Raw genomic sequence first — 16,291 nt, 5'->3', positions numbered from 1 at the left:
GATTGCTTTTTATGTAAGCCCTTTCGTACCAAAAGTGTAATGAATAAACCTTAGGCTGAAGAAAGAGTAAAAAAAAGTCTATAAAGTAGAACGCAGAAGATGAAAGTAACAAAAAAAATTAGGAAATTGAAGCACAATTGTTGGATCATCTAAAGTTTTTTAATCATCAAAGGTCAAGCAGCAAAGACATTGGTTAATAAAATGAGATTGGATACGTTTGCGTTGTTGTTGTTAATATTTACTGTAAGTTTTGCGTCATATTCTGAGTTTGCATTTCAGGGTTCATTTGGATGAATGCATTTTTTTTTTTTTTTTTTTGTAAGAAGAATAAATGCATGACACAACGTCTCTGTACTTCCAATTTCTCCCAACATGGGGACAGGAGAAAAGTAAAAAACGTAATGCGTTTCTAGTTACTTGAAAAAAGTAATCTTATCACGTACCTTGTAATGCGTTACCCCCAACAACGTTGGCATACTTAAATGTATATAACCAAATTAATAGACATTAAAATGTGCATTTATCAGAAAAGGTGCGTTTAAGTCAATGTGTGCATTTTTGAACACATTAGGGCAATTAAGGCAAGGCAAAACAACGCATTGTGTCTTTCATACATTAGCACACCTGCATACGCTTTCGGAATCAACTCTGCAAGAATGCTCACGTTTACACCCCGTGCACAATCTGCAATCTGCAACCCACATTTTATTCTCCAATGAGTCCACTTGTCAGCAGCTTTTATCCTCAGCGGACCACAAATAGCATTTTTTTTCTTAATAATGCATCACAAGACACTGGAAGTCTAGCACTTTCATCAAGTTCAGCATCGAGTTACGCCTGTCTCGCATAACTAATTCGATGATATACTTGGGGAACAGAGCGCAAAGCTCAAAGTCGTTTAGGGAATGTTTTTGTCACCGTCAACATCTTTTGAAGGATTAATGAAGGGCAGAAATAGAAAGTATCACCAGACGGATCACAAATGCTTCATTTAATGTGTTCGGCTTAATGAGCTCATACAGAGTCAACAGCGGAGACGAAGGCAATGAAAACATGCGAAAAACGGTTCGAGTCGCTCGCAGGGTATCTTCAGCTATCTTCGCACTTGGCTTGATTGTTTGTTTCCGTCTTTACAGTGCGTTTGCATCATCGTCGCGTGGACCGTCATGAATGGTGTCAGCTGTACACCCGCTGCATGAAGGAGATGATGCCATCTGCACTGACTTATTCATGTTTCTGTCCCTTTGCTTTTTTGACCCAAGCACAAGCGCTCGGCTGTGGATCCATTCGAAGAAATGCGAAGACCGGCAATCTCTGAAATCAATAGCCATGATAAATACATAATAGCAATACATATCATGGCTTTGTAAGCTGAGGACTGATGTATCTCTATCTGATGATATTTGCTCTCATCTGTCAAAAATAGGCAAATTTTTAGGTGTTACGTAACCAAATAGCCACTGCTGCACCATCTATTAAATATATTAGTTAAATACAGTAAAATTGTAAAAATACAGCAAAAATGTAAATACGCATGTGTATATATTTAAGAAAAGATTATGTATATATTTATAAATTATATAAATATAAATATACACACACACACACACATACATATATATATATATACATATATATATATATATATATATATATATATATATATAAATCCATGTCAGATAGTGGGGTTGCATAAAAATGTACATTTATTAACAAGTTCGAAAAATGCATATAAGCAATGAAAAAAAGTTAAATGTTAAAAAGTTAAAGTTAATTTGAAGCAACCAATCATTTTACAAATTAAAGCAGTATTTTGTTCATATGACTTTTAAACCAAAATACTGTATTAGAACTTTTTTGTAAAGTTCAATTGACTAAAATATATATTATAAATATATTATTGCATATGTTAATTCATTTAGATTAGAAAAAAATAAATAAAACTGTAGTCATACATGCAGAACAAAAATCTAAACCATTTACCAAATTCAATAAACACTGAATGAATGGATGAATGAATGAATGAATGAATGATCGAATGTTTGAAATAATGTTTGAACCTGACTTTTTATGCCTCTGTTTTCAATCTAACTTTGTTGCAGTTTGCTGGAGTTTCAAAAAATATGTCCATACCATCAAAAAGGCTTGGGTCCACATCAAAAGCTGCAGAGTGAAATTGCTTTCAGTCCGACCCGCTCACAGATACGGCCGGTACAGTGTCACCTTCAATAATGAATGAATATTGAAATGAATATTGAACGGGTATTGTTTCTTTGTTTTCCATCCGCCGACGAAACGGGGCGGCACGATACTTTTTGAAACCGTTCAACTTAGCAGGTGCATTAACAATTCAGCGAATCAAAATCCCAGCATGATTCACATCATGATGCACAGCTTGAGTTATTGCTGAAGTCGTTTCTGAGGTTTTATCAGAAGTGACTGAATAAATTTAAAGCACGCGCTGTATTAAAGTAAGTATTGTAACGACTGCTCCAACGTCCACACACTATTTCATATTAAATCATAAATAATATCACAACCATTTTATATCTCAACGACCACCTGATAAAAATACATAACCAGTGTAACAGCTAGCTGAACTCATGTCCAAGAAACCATTTTTACCTGCAATTTTTGTTTATATACAATATAACTAGTTTTTATTTCACGGTTTTCTTTTACTCTGTTGTTATCGAGTTCGATAAAATTATTATCAGCTAGGCCGTTCACAGCACGAATCTGTTATAAGTTAAGCGCAATTTACACCGGGGCATTTTTAAGAAGCAATTCATTTTTCATACGAGATATGAAAATGTTATGCTAAGTGCGATATAGTTAGCTAGCTAATGAATCAAAGTTACACGTGTTTTGCCGCTAGTTACAATTAAAGTGCAAGGACTCTCTTTTCAGCAAGATATCTCGTCTCCTAAAATTATGTATAATCTGGGCTATTAATTTAATGCGATTACAGTCAAAAAAAGAACCTATATGAGCATTTCTAATTAAGAAATGTCCTTGTTTTTGCCAATTCAACTCTTTTTTTACCAAGAACAGGCAGCGGGCGCTCTTGAATTATCTTTAATTTCGCAGATTAACGTAACACTTAATTAGCATCCAGTGTAATTAATTAAATTAATCCCTATTTATAATACCACACCAAAAAGAAAATATAATGACTCGGGGAAATAAGGCATTCTTAAAAGAAGTGTAATGTATGCGTCGTTCTTAAGGACTTGACAGTAAGAGCTGTCACGCTGCTGGTTTCCACAGTCAATTTTGGTAACATAATGCTCTGAAGGATGAAGAAGGCACAAAGGCAGAACGCGCAGGGCTGGAGGAAGAGAGGGAGATAGAGTAAATGCTTCAGTAAGAATAGAATGGTCTAGCTGTCCCAGAGAGCTTGCTGGATCGATACACCCCAGAGGATAAGCAGCCAACCTGCACTGTTTCAGATAATAAGTCCCCATCACCTGAAATCAAACCCTGAGACACTGAACATGAGATCCACTCAGGACTTCAGGAGACAGTGAACTCCACACTCGACTCATCCTGGGTTCTTACGACGCCAAGATTTATCCGTTAGCTCCCTTAAAGCTTTGGGTTTGCCGGTGTTGTGTCCGGTTTGCTCGTGTTGTCTTGTTTTCAGGAAATGCTTCATGTGTATAAAATTTTAACCAACGCGAGCGATAGCACCAAATAGTGGGAAAACAGAGGCTTTGCTGTGAAGATGCAAGTTTCAAAGCTGGCATTAAAAAAATAAGGGTTCTTCACTGCGATGGTTTCATGAGCAACCTTTAACACCCTTGGAATCTTTTTATTGAACGAAACATTCTTCATAGTGAAAAAACGCTCTTTCGATTATGTTCAAATGTTCTTGAAAAACCACTTAAGACTCTTTTTAAAACTCTTGACTGAAAGATCTGAGGAACCAGAATGCACAAACATACATTATTTTCTTATTATATATAAATATTTAATTTATAAACATTATCCATTTTTTTAACACATGTATAAATGTATAAATGGAAAATAAAATCTACAAAAAAATAAAATAAAAAAATACACACACACACACACACACACACACACACACACACACACACACACACACACACATATATATATATATATATATATATATATAAAATGTTTTATTTTTTGTAGATTTTGAAAAAGGAGGATTCGTTTTTGTCAAGTACAGACAGAAAGTTTTGTTCAATTCAATCTTTTTTTTTTTATCAATGTTTTCCAGAAAGCGTAGGGTTTAAACCTTTAAGGGCAGGCTAAGGACATCGTATATGGTGAAACCCTTGGTAAAAAATAAAAAAATAAACAAAAATGATATGAATAAATAAACTGAAAGGAAGAATCCACAAGCAGAAGCTGTTGAAGGAAATGAGCCTCTGCTCTGGACAGAAAGATGGACATGTCATTAACCTTCAAGTCATTAAGGTCTTAGAGGAGCAACAATCCCAAACAGACCAAGCTGATGTAGCACAGCTGGAGGTGTGTGCACGAGCTAAGAGGTCCTGTTCTATAAAGCATGGACAGAGAGCTTGAGGAGGTGGGTGACAGGTTGAAGACAGGTCAAGAGACCCGGAGTGGGGAACTTCACAAGTAACAGTAAATTGGGTTCCAGGGGTAGAAAACACAGTCTGGTGATTGAACGGGCTACCTAAGCAGTCCACTGAGGCATGAATTAACTGGTTAATCACTATATTGGTACGATGAACTAAAGAATGTATAAATGGTTCAACAGTGGCTTAACCGTTTCCCATGCGACACACTGATACACTTTTAGCGCAAATACGCATAGAAAACATATCCGCTAGCACAGAAGAGTATAACATTATGGTTGAACCACTGATGGCATATTAAGTATTTTGACAATCATACTTTTCTGGACCTTGACAGCGTTATTTACTTGGCAATCAATGGGACAGTCCCAAGCCACTCGGTTTTCATCCAAAAAATAATAAATTGTGTTCCGAAGTCAAATAAATCTTTTGAAGTTTGAAACAACATGGGGGTGGAGCAACCCTTTAACATTGTCATATTCATCGCCAGAGATATAATGATAGAAACAGAAATTGTTTATAACATTATAAATGCAGTTGCTGTTACAAGCAAATAGAAACGCATTACTGACCCCAAAGTTTTAAACCATAGTAGCAAGACCATTAAACGTAAGGTTTACTAAGAATGAATCAGCGCTCCTACAAGAGAAAATTCGCTCCGTCAAATGGTCCTAAAGTCTTGATGGTTAACTGTAACTCTAATCCTTCAGTTTCGCTGTGCTGATAGCAGATAGCATATTGTCGAAATGCTTAGTGTCTGAGCTGAACTGGCTTTCTTCTCCTGCTAGAGGTCTTGCCCGAGTGTCTCAGAAATCTCTTTAGCCCAACAAGCATGTTTAAGGCGGCAGTATCCATCCAGGGTGCTGTAGTTTGGAAATCCAATTCCACCTTCCTTTGAACCAATTTCCTAGCTTGAATCACTTTTGCCAGTTTGGCTGAAAAGGTTACAGACAGAGCACGGGGGTGTTTTTCTTACTCTGATAGCTAACAGAGAGGACAGAGAATATCACAGCAAATCAATTGCAGCAAATTTTAAAGAGCTCCACTCCTTGTGCAAGAGCTCCCAGCGCTTTGCAGTATTTCTATTTTATATATGGCGCGGGTTCAAGCTCCAGTCGGCGTCTCTTCATTCATACCGTGCGCATAATGCAACGGAATCGCAACTTTTAAGATTTACAGCACAATACCGTAAATGTGGCCCCGTGCTGCAAATATATATCATTTCTGTAATACCACCTGACATCTGACAGGTAGTTAATCTGCATATTTTAAAGTGGTTCTCTCAGAACAACAGCAGGAAAAACACTTAGATTCAAGCAGGGCAAAGGAAAGTTAATCATGCAATTACAAAAACGCATATGGAAAACGTCTGCACGGCCAGAGGTTGAAAAATACCTGGTAGATTATTCAAGACACTAGGGATTAAATTTCAGAAATCCCTTTTAATACTCGCTTTTTTGGCACCTGGGGACCTGCTTATAAATGTTTTGTTTGGGTATGCGTGCATGCGGCGAAGCAGTATTGCACTTTAACAATATGGGATCAAAAGGTTTAGGCGGATTTGCACCTTAAAGGTGAAGTGTGTAATATTTTTTCGGTCCTAAAATACTCTCTCCTCTCTCGGCGTAACGTGCAGAGACAACTATGAGTAAGCCATTCATACGCTGATTTCCCCAAAGAGTGTAAACACTGACAAACTTTCAAAACATTACTCTGTTTATTTGAGCGGTCTGACTAGTCGACGTCTGGCTCTATCAAATGCACTGTAAGGAAAAAAAATAATAAAATCTGGAGAAAAACACAAAAGTCATTTTCTGCCAGGACATTATCCGTCGAGTTTACAGACATTTCCTTTAACCCTGAAATGCAATGCAATGTGAAATGCAAAATTCAGGCTGTAAACAAAAAAAAAATGATTATCCATAACAAAGTACATGTCTGTGGCAGGACAAACAATTTGTAATATTATTGCAGTTTGTGTTGCTAGTGGCAAAATAAAATAAAATAAAATAAAATAAAATAAAATAAAATAAAATAAAATAAAATAAAAATTAAATTAAATTAAATTAAATTAAATTAAATACTTCTTTTATAAAAAAATATACATTTTGTATATAATGGCCTTCATACTGTATTGCACTCAGCCTGGCTAAAATCTTAACAATGAAACTAGAGCAGTCTGCCTTAAAGTAAAACGCACTAATTGTTTTTAAAATGGGTAAAATTGTCATCCCAGCATACATACTGCCTGTGCTCTCTCTCTCTCCCTTAAAACAGCGTCTGTAGCAGCGCATCGGTGCATCTCCCAAGGCTACTCCAGTGGACTATCCAGACAGCTGTTTAAATCACCCACACTTCCACACAGATGTTTTTGTTTGTAAATAGAAACTAATGCGGAGGTCATGAGCAATATATTTTTGTTGTGGACAGCGTGTTATTTCCCCGTTGGCGGTTAACTGTGGACGCATCTTTAGTGGGAAATAAAAATGCTTTAACAGATGCAAATGGGGAAATGAATATCTGTATAGCGTAAGTAAAAAGGTGTGTGAAGGTGCGCATGCAGTGTGTGAAATTGTTTCCATTTACCGTACTGGGACAATCACTCGCATGCAAAATAATGTCCCTCTCGTCTCATGTTTGCTAATTTGTATGGACAAAGAAGTAGGTGTTTGTGGCATCGATTTGTCTTTGGATGTGATTTGATGTTTTGTTAGGTTGCATATTATGAAAGTATATAAATCTGAGAATATGAAAATATAAAATACTAATAATAATAAAAAGTACTGCTTAAAAGGTAGTAGTTGATACCATAGAGATCTAATAATATTTGTGTTGATGTAACAGCATCAATTGCAGCAATAGTATTATTTTAGGGGTGCAAAAAATATTTCATTATTAAGTTTAATTTATTTAATTTAATTTAATTTAATTTAATTTAATTTAATTTTATTTTATTTTATTGCAGCTAGCCATCTAAATTGTCGTGCAAAGAATTGTTTCAGAAATTTGGAGGAAGGTTGCATGTTCTTTCAGACCTAAATAAGACTTTTCGGATCTCAGTATTACCAACCAAACTTGGAAAACCAACTTGGAAAATTCCACAGTGCTGTACGATGGTGGGAGCTTTGTTCTTTTGTGATGCTACTCTGCCACAGGAATTGGTAAGGATGAGGAAACCTGGATGAAGCTAGCAAAGGAAAAATCCTGTAAGGAAATGTGTTGCTATCTGCTAGAGCTCATGTCATGACCCGAAACACTGGGCAAATGCTGCTGTGATGTGGCTTGAACCCAGTCAAAGTCCAGACTTCAGTCCAATTAAGCACGTGTAAAATGACTGAAAAGCTGCTGTTCGTAAACCGTCTTGATGAATTTGCCAAAAGGAACGGGCAAAAATTTCAACGCCAAGACGTGCAATGCTGTATAGAGACCCGCCGCTGCCAAGAGTTTATAGGGAGTAGGGGAATAATGAACAAGAAAATAGAGTTAATAATCTCCATCTAAAGCAATAATACACAAGTTGGGAGATAATTCTTTTTGGTCTTGGAAAAACTGAGTACTTCATTGCATGGTCTAATCAAGTCATGGCTAGGCACAGTCGTAATGTATCACATACTCTCCAGGCACGATCATTAACAGCCGTCTGAATCAAACATGATCACGGAGAAACCGCCATTAGGTGTGTGCTTTCCTTTATGAAGTTCATTAAAATTGCAGAGCTTTTTTTTTATCCATGAGAGCTTTGATCATTTTGCCAGTTGGACAGTTAGATGGTCTTAGCACAGGGAATTAAATGGCCACACTCACATGGAGAATATATATGTGTATATATATATATATATATATATATATATATATATATATATATATATATATATAAAGACCTAGGAACACAACAACATTTTTTAGCAACCCCCCTTTCTTAGGATTATTTATATGACAGATGGTTGTCTTGGTCTTCAATGATGATGGTGATGATTTAAATGCTTACTTTTGTTTGTTTGTTTGTTTGTCTATCTCAAATATACTATGCATGATATAAAAAAAAAACGCAGAACAAAACCAAACAGACATAAAATAAATAGCAAAATAAAAGTTCTTAAATGTATTGTTCACTCAGCACTAAACAAATAAATAAATGGCTACGCAAAGATCTGCGGTAACGTAATAATAAGAAAGAATAATTTATGCAATAAATCATAATACATTGTTTTAAAAAAAATAGGATAGATAACTTGAAATAACTTGTTACCCTGCTGCCTAATAATAAATTGCCCAGTCAACTACAATATTTTAGTTGTCACTTAAATTAACATTAAGTAACTAAAAATTTTAAGTTGACTCAACTAAACATTTTTAGGTAGCAGGGTAACAAGTTATTTTAAGTTAAACATTTTTTTACAGTGAAAATATATATTGGCTACACACTGCGGGTGTATGTAAAAAAAAAAAACCTACATACGGACTAATGAAGGAATAACAACTTTGATTTATATTACAGTCATATTTCCGCTACGTACTACTAACAAGCAGCATAACTAGGAGATGCACTTAGGGATTTTAAGATCTTTACAGAAAACTGCAAACTGAACCCTGCTCATCTCTTGGAAACTCTCTTGATCTCACTAAGGAGAAATAACACTAGACTCTCTCTTGTCAAGCAGTTTTTACTGTACTGAACAAGAACACTACGCATGAACTCTCCCAAATCCAGCAGTCTGATCCGCAGTTCGACTCTGCTTCGCCAATTAGATGAATTTAGACACAGCAGAGCGCTGAGACTGCAATGCATTGTGCAGCTCCATTAAGACTTCCAGCCCAGCGCCCGAATACATATTAAGAACTGCGCTGACCTCCATGAGTAAACATTCCCCATTAGCAAGCTCACAAAATCCTAGAATGGCGATGCTACTTGGCTCATGACCGAGGGGATGGACACTTAAGCTCTGTTCCAAAATCGGCCCACCAAAACAGTATTTTAAGGCATTTTAGACATTCTCCGGACAAAAAGAAAAAACCCCCCCAAAACTTAGCATTACCTGGAAATAACAGCAATCCTAGAAAATACACCCTTATTAGGGTATCAAGCTGTTATCTTAGCAACATGCTAACTTGAAATTCTGTTAACTTCAATTTAAAGTGCTGTCTTAGACTTTAATGTCTACAATGTACAACTTTTTAGTGAAATTTCATCTTTTATAACACTAAAATAGAACAAAAAGCAGCCGTGCAAATTTTGAACTACCCCCCAAAAATAAAAAAAGATTTTAGATAACATTACTTATATATTACTTATTTATAACATTACATTTACAGTATATATATATATATATATATATATATATATATATATATATATATATATATATATATATATATATATATTACAGTTTATATAAGATGCTGAGAGTTCCATTGAGATTCGTCTAATGTCTAAAATGTCTTTTCATTGTATTATAAAAACAAAAATCTATATATAACCTTATACTTACGGACATTGGACGATAAAGAATGAGATTTACAAAAACAAGTCCCTGAGGGTACAGAGATGCTACCAGATAGGAAGTAAAGACACATAACTTCCTGTCTGCCACAGAGATAAGAAAAAGATCATCGTTAATATCACATTATAAATGATGATTCACAGACTATTTTACGTTCTCTTCGTACAAAGATAGCTTCTTCAAAAATGTTAAACATTCGCAGTTTGTTCACGCACAAAAAAAGCCATCATTTGCTCAGACACTTCCAAATGTATGCATTTATTTAAAATAAAATTAAATATATTTTGAATGTAACATTTCTTTACTATTTTAAACTGTTGGTCATACGTTGGTTAACACACTAATAATAAATATTAAAAAAGGTTTTTTTTTAAAAATGAAGAAGTACTTTTTTAAAAAGAAGAACAAATATTGAAGAGATTAATGCATATTTCCTCACTCATGTTTCACCCCCAAATCAGATTTGTACTTATTAAAAACATACTTTGTTTCTGGACTGCCCTTGACAGGATTCATAAGATTCCCCTTTATTGCCTCATTTCCACAGTTTAATTAAAGGAGGATAACAGTGCAACTACGGAAGGGAAGTACATGGCCTACATCTGTAGCTTCACACAAAACAGCTGTTTCCTCAGCGCCGTGTGTAGCCATGCCAATTTTATGCTTTCCGTGTTGGGATTTCCAAGGAGAACATCTTAAGCATGGATTGATGCTGGGAAAAGGAACTTTATTGACAGCGTAAAGTTTGAATGATTTATACACTGTTGTGAGAGGTTTATTTTTGCACATCTTCCGAGATAAACAGTCCTTTTAGACGTTCAACAAGCAAATGTTGAAATGCTGAAGCTCGATTCCAATGTAAGCTGTGTTTAGTTTCAATCTTTGAAGTGGTGCTGGAGCACCTTGAAGACGGTAGTGAAAGAGATATGAATTTCCAAGGGCGCTGACGGCGTTAGCGGTTCATGCACCTGGCTTCTTTCACAAGCTCGTTTTTTTTCCCGCTTGAAAATGGCCACAGCATTCGCTTTTATTGTCTCCTCACCCCCTGCCGATTCAAGGTACGAGCGTGTGAGATGGCTCACACTTTTGAAGTAAACATAAATGCGCAATTGCGCCACAAAATCCTAGCAAATTCTCCAGGGAGGCGATGCGCGCACACTCTCGCACCTCGAACAAAGCCAAAGTTGTTGATGAAATTCACACTCGCGCGCCAAAGGGAGTCCGTTTCCGTCTATTTACTGGCTAGTAGACGGCTTCCAAATGATTCATCCATTTGCCTGATCCATAATCACAGATTACCAACCGAAGACAAAGTCTTAATCCTGGTTTTAAAATCGCGCATTTGAAATGCAAATATCCGAAAATCATCCATTCGCCTTAGATTTGTGTGCCAGCTTCATAATCCAGCAAGTCTGGACACGAGACACATCGCTCACCGACATCATTCATTCCGCATCGCTATACTTGATCGACATTCGTCATCAAACGGGGCACTTGTGTATCGTGAGGCCTTTAGGCCACTAGAGACAAACAAGTGATAGATTGAATTCAACAGCCTCTCCACGCCGAGCCGGATTGGAAGTGACCAGGACAATGGATGTTCTGAAATATATTTGCTCTCATTCTCACTTAGGATCTCATGAATAATTAAAGTGTCAGAGATGGGCTTGTCTGGACTCAATCTCACTGACTGATGACATAAAGCAAGGCTTTGTTCTGTCTTTTTCCGATGGAGGGATGGGGTCGGGCTGTTTAAAAATATCTCTAGACTTTGTCATGGTTTTTGTTCGAAAGGATTCGGTTTACCTTTGTACTATTTATTTTTAACTCCGTTATGTGTAAGGCATCTAAATCTTGTGTTTAATTAGGACGAACATTGAATATAATGTAGGCGGCCATATGGCTTTCTCACTCAAGTCAGATATTAACCAATTAAATAAGGTGTCAGAAATTTAAAAGAACCGTTTCATTATAATCATATCAAATCATACATATAAAATATGCTATTTATTCTGAAAGATACATACACAAAACGTTGCGTCTGTATACAATATGTATATAAAGTATACATTTTGAAAATATTTACATGTAATTATATGTATATATTTAGATAATTTATGTTATAAATAAATTAATTTAATTAAAAAATAGGCTTTTTTTATATGTGCATGCATGCGGGCATTGTTGGGTGTAACATGCTACTAAACAGCTTTTTTTAGACTAGTAATTAGTAACATAATTTGCAAACAATATTGATGATGTAATTAGTAATTGTAATTCATTAGTTCTGGAAAGTAACTTGCCCAACTTCTGCATGTGAGTATATTTATATATGCAAAATTAATATGCAAGGTACACACACATATATTAAGGAAATAAATACTTTTTATTTTGTGTATAATTAATTGTGATTAATTGTTGCCTAGCACACATTTTTGAATATACTCAAAATAAGCTACATGAGCTAAATGTCTAAACAGGGTTTTTGTATTTACAGAATACATGGCAAAAAATATCACTGATGTAACTGATACACAGTGTTAATTTCACATAATAAATAACAACAACAACAACAACAACATGAAAAAAACAATACTTCTACAAAGGGTTTGAGCATTCTAATTGTAATCCGCGCTGTTAAGATATTGGTTTCACACAAAAAATCTTAAACGCATTGTACAAATAAACATAAATACATGTTATGATGCATAAAACAACGGAGAATCGTTGGTCAGTTGTGTATTTTACTTTATTTTAGTTGTTGAGTTGTTGAGTGAGCTTTTATAACGTGTCAATTGCACCCGCCCCTTTGCGCAAACGCAGAGAAGGACAAACGACCAATCAAAAAAACTTTCAAATAACACAGCATTGAACTTTGCGGTATCTGTAGTTAGTGTGTACAGCATGTGCAAAGCCATTTATACTTCAAATTAACTCTATCTGTCTGTTCTGTAATATTTTAGGTTATCAAATTGACGTAAAAAATGACGTAAAAAAGAATGTGAGAAGTCGAAAGTGTCCTGCACTTTAGTGCGCCGCTACGTCTAGCACATACTGTGTGTTACATTAATTTCATCATTGCGGGGTCCACAGCAGCAGTTCATGGTCAGCAAAGTGTACTCATAAACACTCAACTTTGTACAAGATGTAACAGCAGATGGAAGACGAAGAGCACTGTTTACTGTTAATAGTCTTGGATCAACATCTTGGGTCAACCAATCAGATAAGGTTTAGGTTTATGTTCCATTCCACTCGGCACAAACTTTTTTTTAAAGAGTTCAATGCTGTGTGATATGTGGGAGTACGGTACCAATCAATAAGCTCCAACATGGTGTGATTATTAAACCTACTTAGAAAATGGATTAAACACTGTAAATGATCCTCTATGTTTATAGTCATATACCTGCAGAACATATGCTAACATTAAGTAGTATTGTTTATATTGTACAGTTAGGGTGGCAGCAGGATTATTTGTTGAAACACCTGCAAAGTTAACAATAGCATGCCATTCATGAGCCTACAGTAAGTGTAATGTCGGAAGTCAGGCATTTTAGGAATATCCCACATTCATTTTTAGATGGAATGCAGCAGGTGATGGAGCTTGAATGACATTCTTAACCTATCATTTCAATCTGCTTTTAGGTTAGGTAGTTGTGTAGCCACAAGGTTATAGATAGGGTTAAAACCATGTTTGTTTGCCTGGAATGTTTTTCTGGGACTGACAAAAGATGTTGATCCAGGAACACTTTGTTCTTGGCAAAATCAGGGTTTATATCCTTATCCTTGAGATTGGCAAGATTACATGAACCTGAAATCTTTGTTTGGAACTTCATTAGGTTTTCAACTTTACTTAAAAGTCGTGGCCAACAAGAACCCCTGCCTAGCACACTAACAAGAGCGCACTAACCTATGCTGTAAGGTTTACTAAGCTCTAATGCAATTGCTTACATTTGAACGATTAGAGAAGAGAGCCGCCTGAAGCAAAATTAGGATGCTTTGACAGTTTGTCACTGAAACAAACATATGGTGCAGCATCAAGCTTAGCCCAAATGGAAGGGAGGACGGCAAGAAGGAATGAATGAATGAAAATAAAAGAAATAAATAGAGAAAAAGAGAAAAAGTGGCATGCTATTAAATCTGTAATAAGCAAATTAATGGCAGAATACCAATAAAGACTTTCCAAGATGTAGAAAAAAAAATAGAATTTTGTTTTAATTGTTAAGTCACTGACTGCACGTGTTTGTGTTCATTTTAAAATATATTGGTCAACATCTAACCTACCCTAATGACGCATTAGGCCCAAGTCTTGTGTGAATTTGTGTGCATGTGTACATGTTTGTGTACTGTAATATACCAGTTATCTTCTCTGTTTTTGTTTGCCCATCTGTATATTAGCGCTTAGGTCACTTTTAAGTGCGCGTGCGTACGCAGAAGGCTTAACTGGCATTGCATGGTTTACGTTTGTGATGACTGCTGTCTAGATTAAACACGATCAGCCGACCAATCAGATTTCATGTGGAAGCAGATAAGCAGCACTGCTGATGGATGAAGTTGTGATGTCATCCCACCATGACATCATCGCATAAAATTATCCTGCCAGAGAAACGCATGCCAATGACTAGGCATTATAGCGATGTAATCAGCTTTAGTGAGAGCCTCGCTTCAACAAAACGTGGGCCGCCGCAGGGGTGTGGGGGGATGACAACAGCATGAGACATCCAAGAAGATGCTTTATCACTCTCAAACAGTGTTCCCAAATGAAGCTACATCTGCAGTTTTGGCTGGCTTAGGGTCGGCAATCCTTCTTTAGTAAGTAGTCATTTAGATGACTGTTCTATTGAAAGTGACTCAAAAGTACAACATATAGTACAAATTACTCTGGAAAAACACAGTGCCCAGTCCTGATCTCGGAGGACCAACATCCTGTGGAGTTTAGCTTCAACACACCTGCCTGGAGGACCTAGATTAGTTGGTTCAGGTGGGTTTAATTAGGGTTGGAGCTAAACTCTTCCGGATGTTGGCATTCCTGGTATAGATCAGAGTCAAAATGGTGGTACAAGCTTTCCATTACGAGACCTTAACGAGTCTTTAAGCATTTTCATCCCATCCTACGCTGTAGCTGAAGGTTCAGTAAAAGTATGTTTTTGGGGTTTTTTTGCATTTTGTCAGAGAATGCTTTGGATCCATTGATTTTAACAGAGGTAGGGCATCACATGGACATAAAGCAGGGTTGCCAAATCAAGCAGCACAATATCAAGTTCAGTTTTGTGGATGATTCATTGGGGTTAACTTGTCAACGATCAACAACTCTGTGTGTTAACTGCCGCTCCATTTGAAAACAGGTAATCAAAGAACTGACGAAATGTGCATGTATATATTGATCAATATATATCACCCAGCCATACTTGACCATATTCCTACACCTAAACCTAACCTTAACCATGAGTAACCCATAAAAAAACCGATCACCAAAAACTGATTCTAAGCCTAAACTTCACAAAAAGCCCTAAACTGTTTTTTTTTTCAAATCTAAATGGTTAATCACAAATCTGTTGATTGTCTGAAGATAAACTCTGCTGGAAGGTGGCAATACAGGAGAAGGACTAAAGTTTACTAATCTTTTGTCATGTGACCAAGCACTTTTTGCTGCAATGCTCTATGATGTAGTCAGTTCATCCAATTAGCTGTTCCTTCTTCATTCTTTCCAAACCCTTAAAATGTATTGTATGCATTCCTTTCCATCAAATACTTTCTCCAGTGTGCAAGCGGCATAAAATATGCTCTGATTGGCTGTGATTGTGTAGCGTTTTGCCTTCACCGTGGACAGACAAATTACTTGTTGATGGAAACTTGAGTTGTACCTGGCTACAAAACACGTAATATGCTGCTCTACCCAGCTTGAATAATAACTCGGAAAATGACAATAGCTTTAAAGTAGTAGCTTCCGTCGAAACAAGGATGTCTCGATAGCACTTCCACCCTGCTGTCTCACAAAATGACACTGAATTGGAATGCAGAAACAACATAGCTGCTTATTCACCCAAGCATGAGAGAACCCATCACAGCCAGCAAGATAACATGTCTGGCCCAAACTTAGACACATTCATACGCACTCCGAGGATTGCTTTGTTCTGGAGATCTAGTTTTTGACCCAGTGACAGGCTAGTCTCTGTGTCTCCGGGCAGCCAGGCCATGCGTTAAACAGCATTCACA

At 36.4% G+C, this 16,291-nt stretch overlaps 1 protein-coding gene across 1 annotated transcript in view; it reads right to left on the bottom strand.

The window, feature by feature from the left end:
• The window catches only part of cntfr (ciliary neurotrophic factor receptor), a 116,629-nt gene that overhangs the window by 49,470 nt on the left and 50,868 nt on the right, over positions 1-16,291 (bottom strand). The gene's annotated exons all lie outside the window — the stretch shown is intronic.

The sequence above is a fragment of the Puntigrus tetrazona genome, chromosome 10, assembly GCF_018831695.1.
Source record: "Puntigrus tetrazona isolate hp1 chromosome 10, ASM1883169v1, whole genome shotgun sequence".
Classification (NCBI taxonomy): Eukaryota; Metazoa; Chordata; class Actinopteri; order Cypriniformes; family Cyprinidae; genus Puntigrus; species Puntigrus tetrazona.
This window is presented reverse-complemented; position numbering and strand designations above follow the sequence as displayed.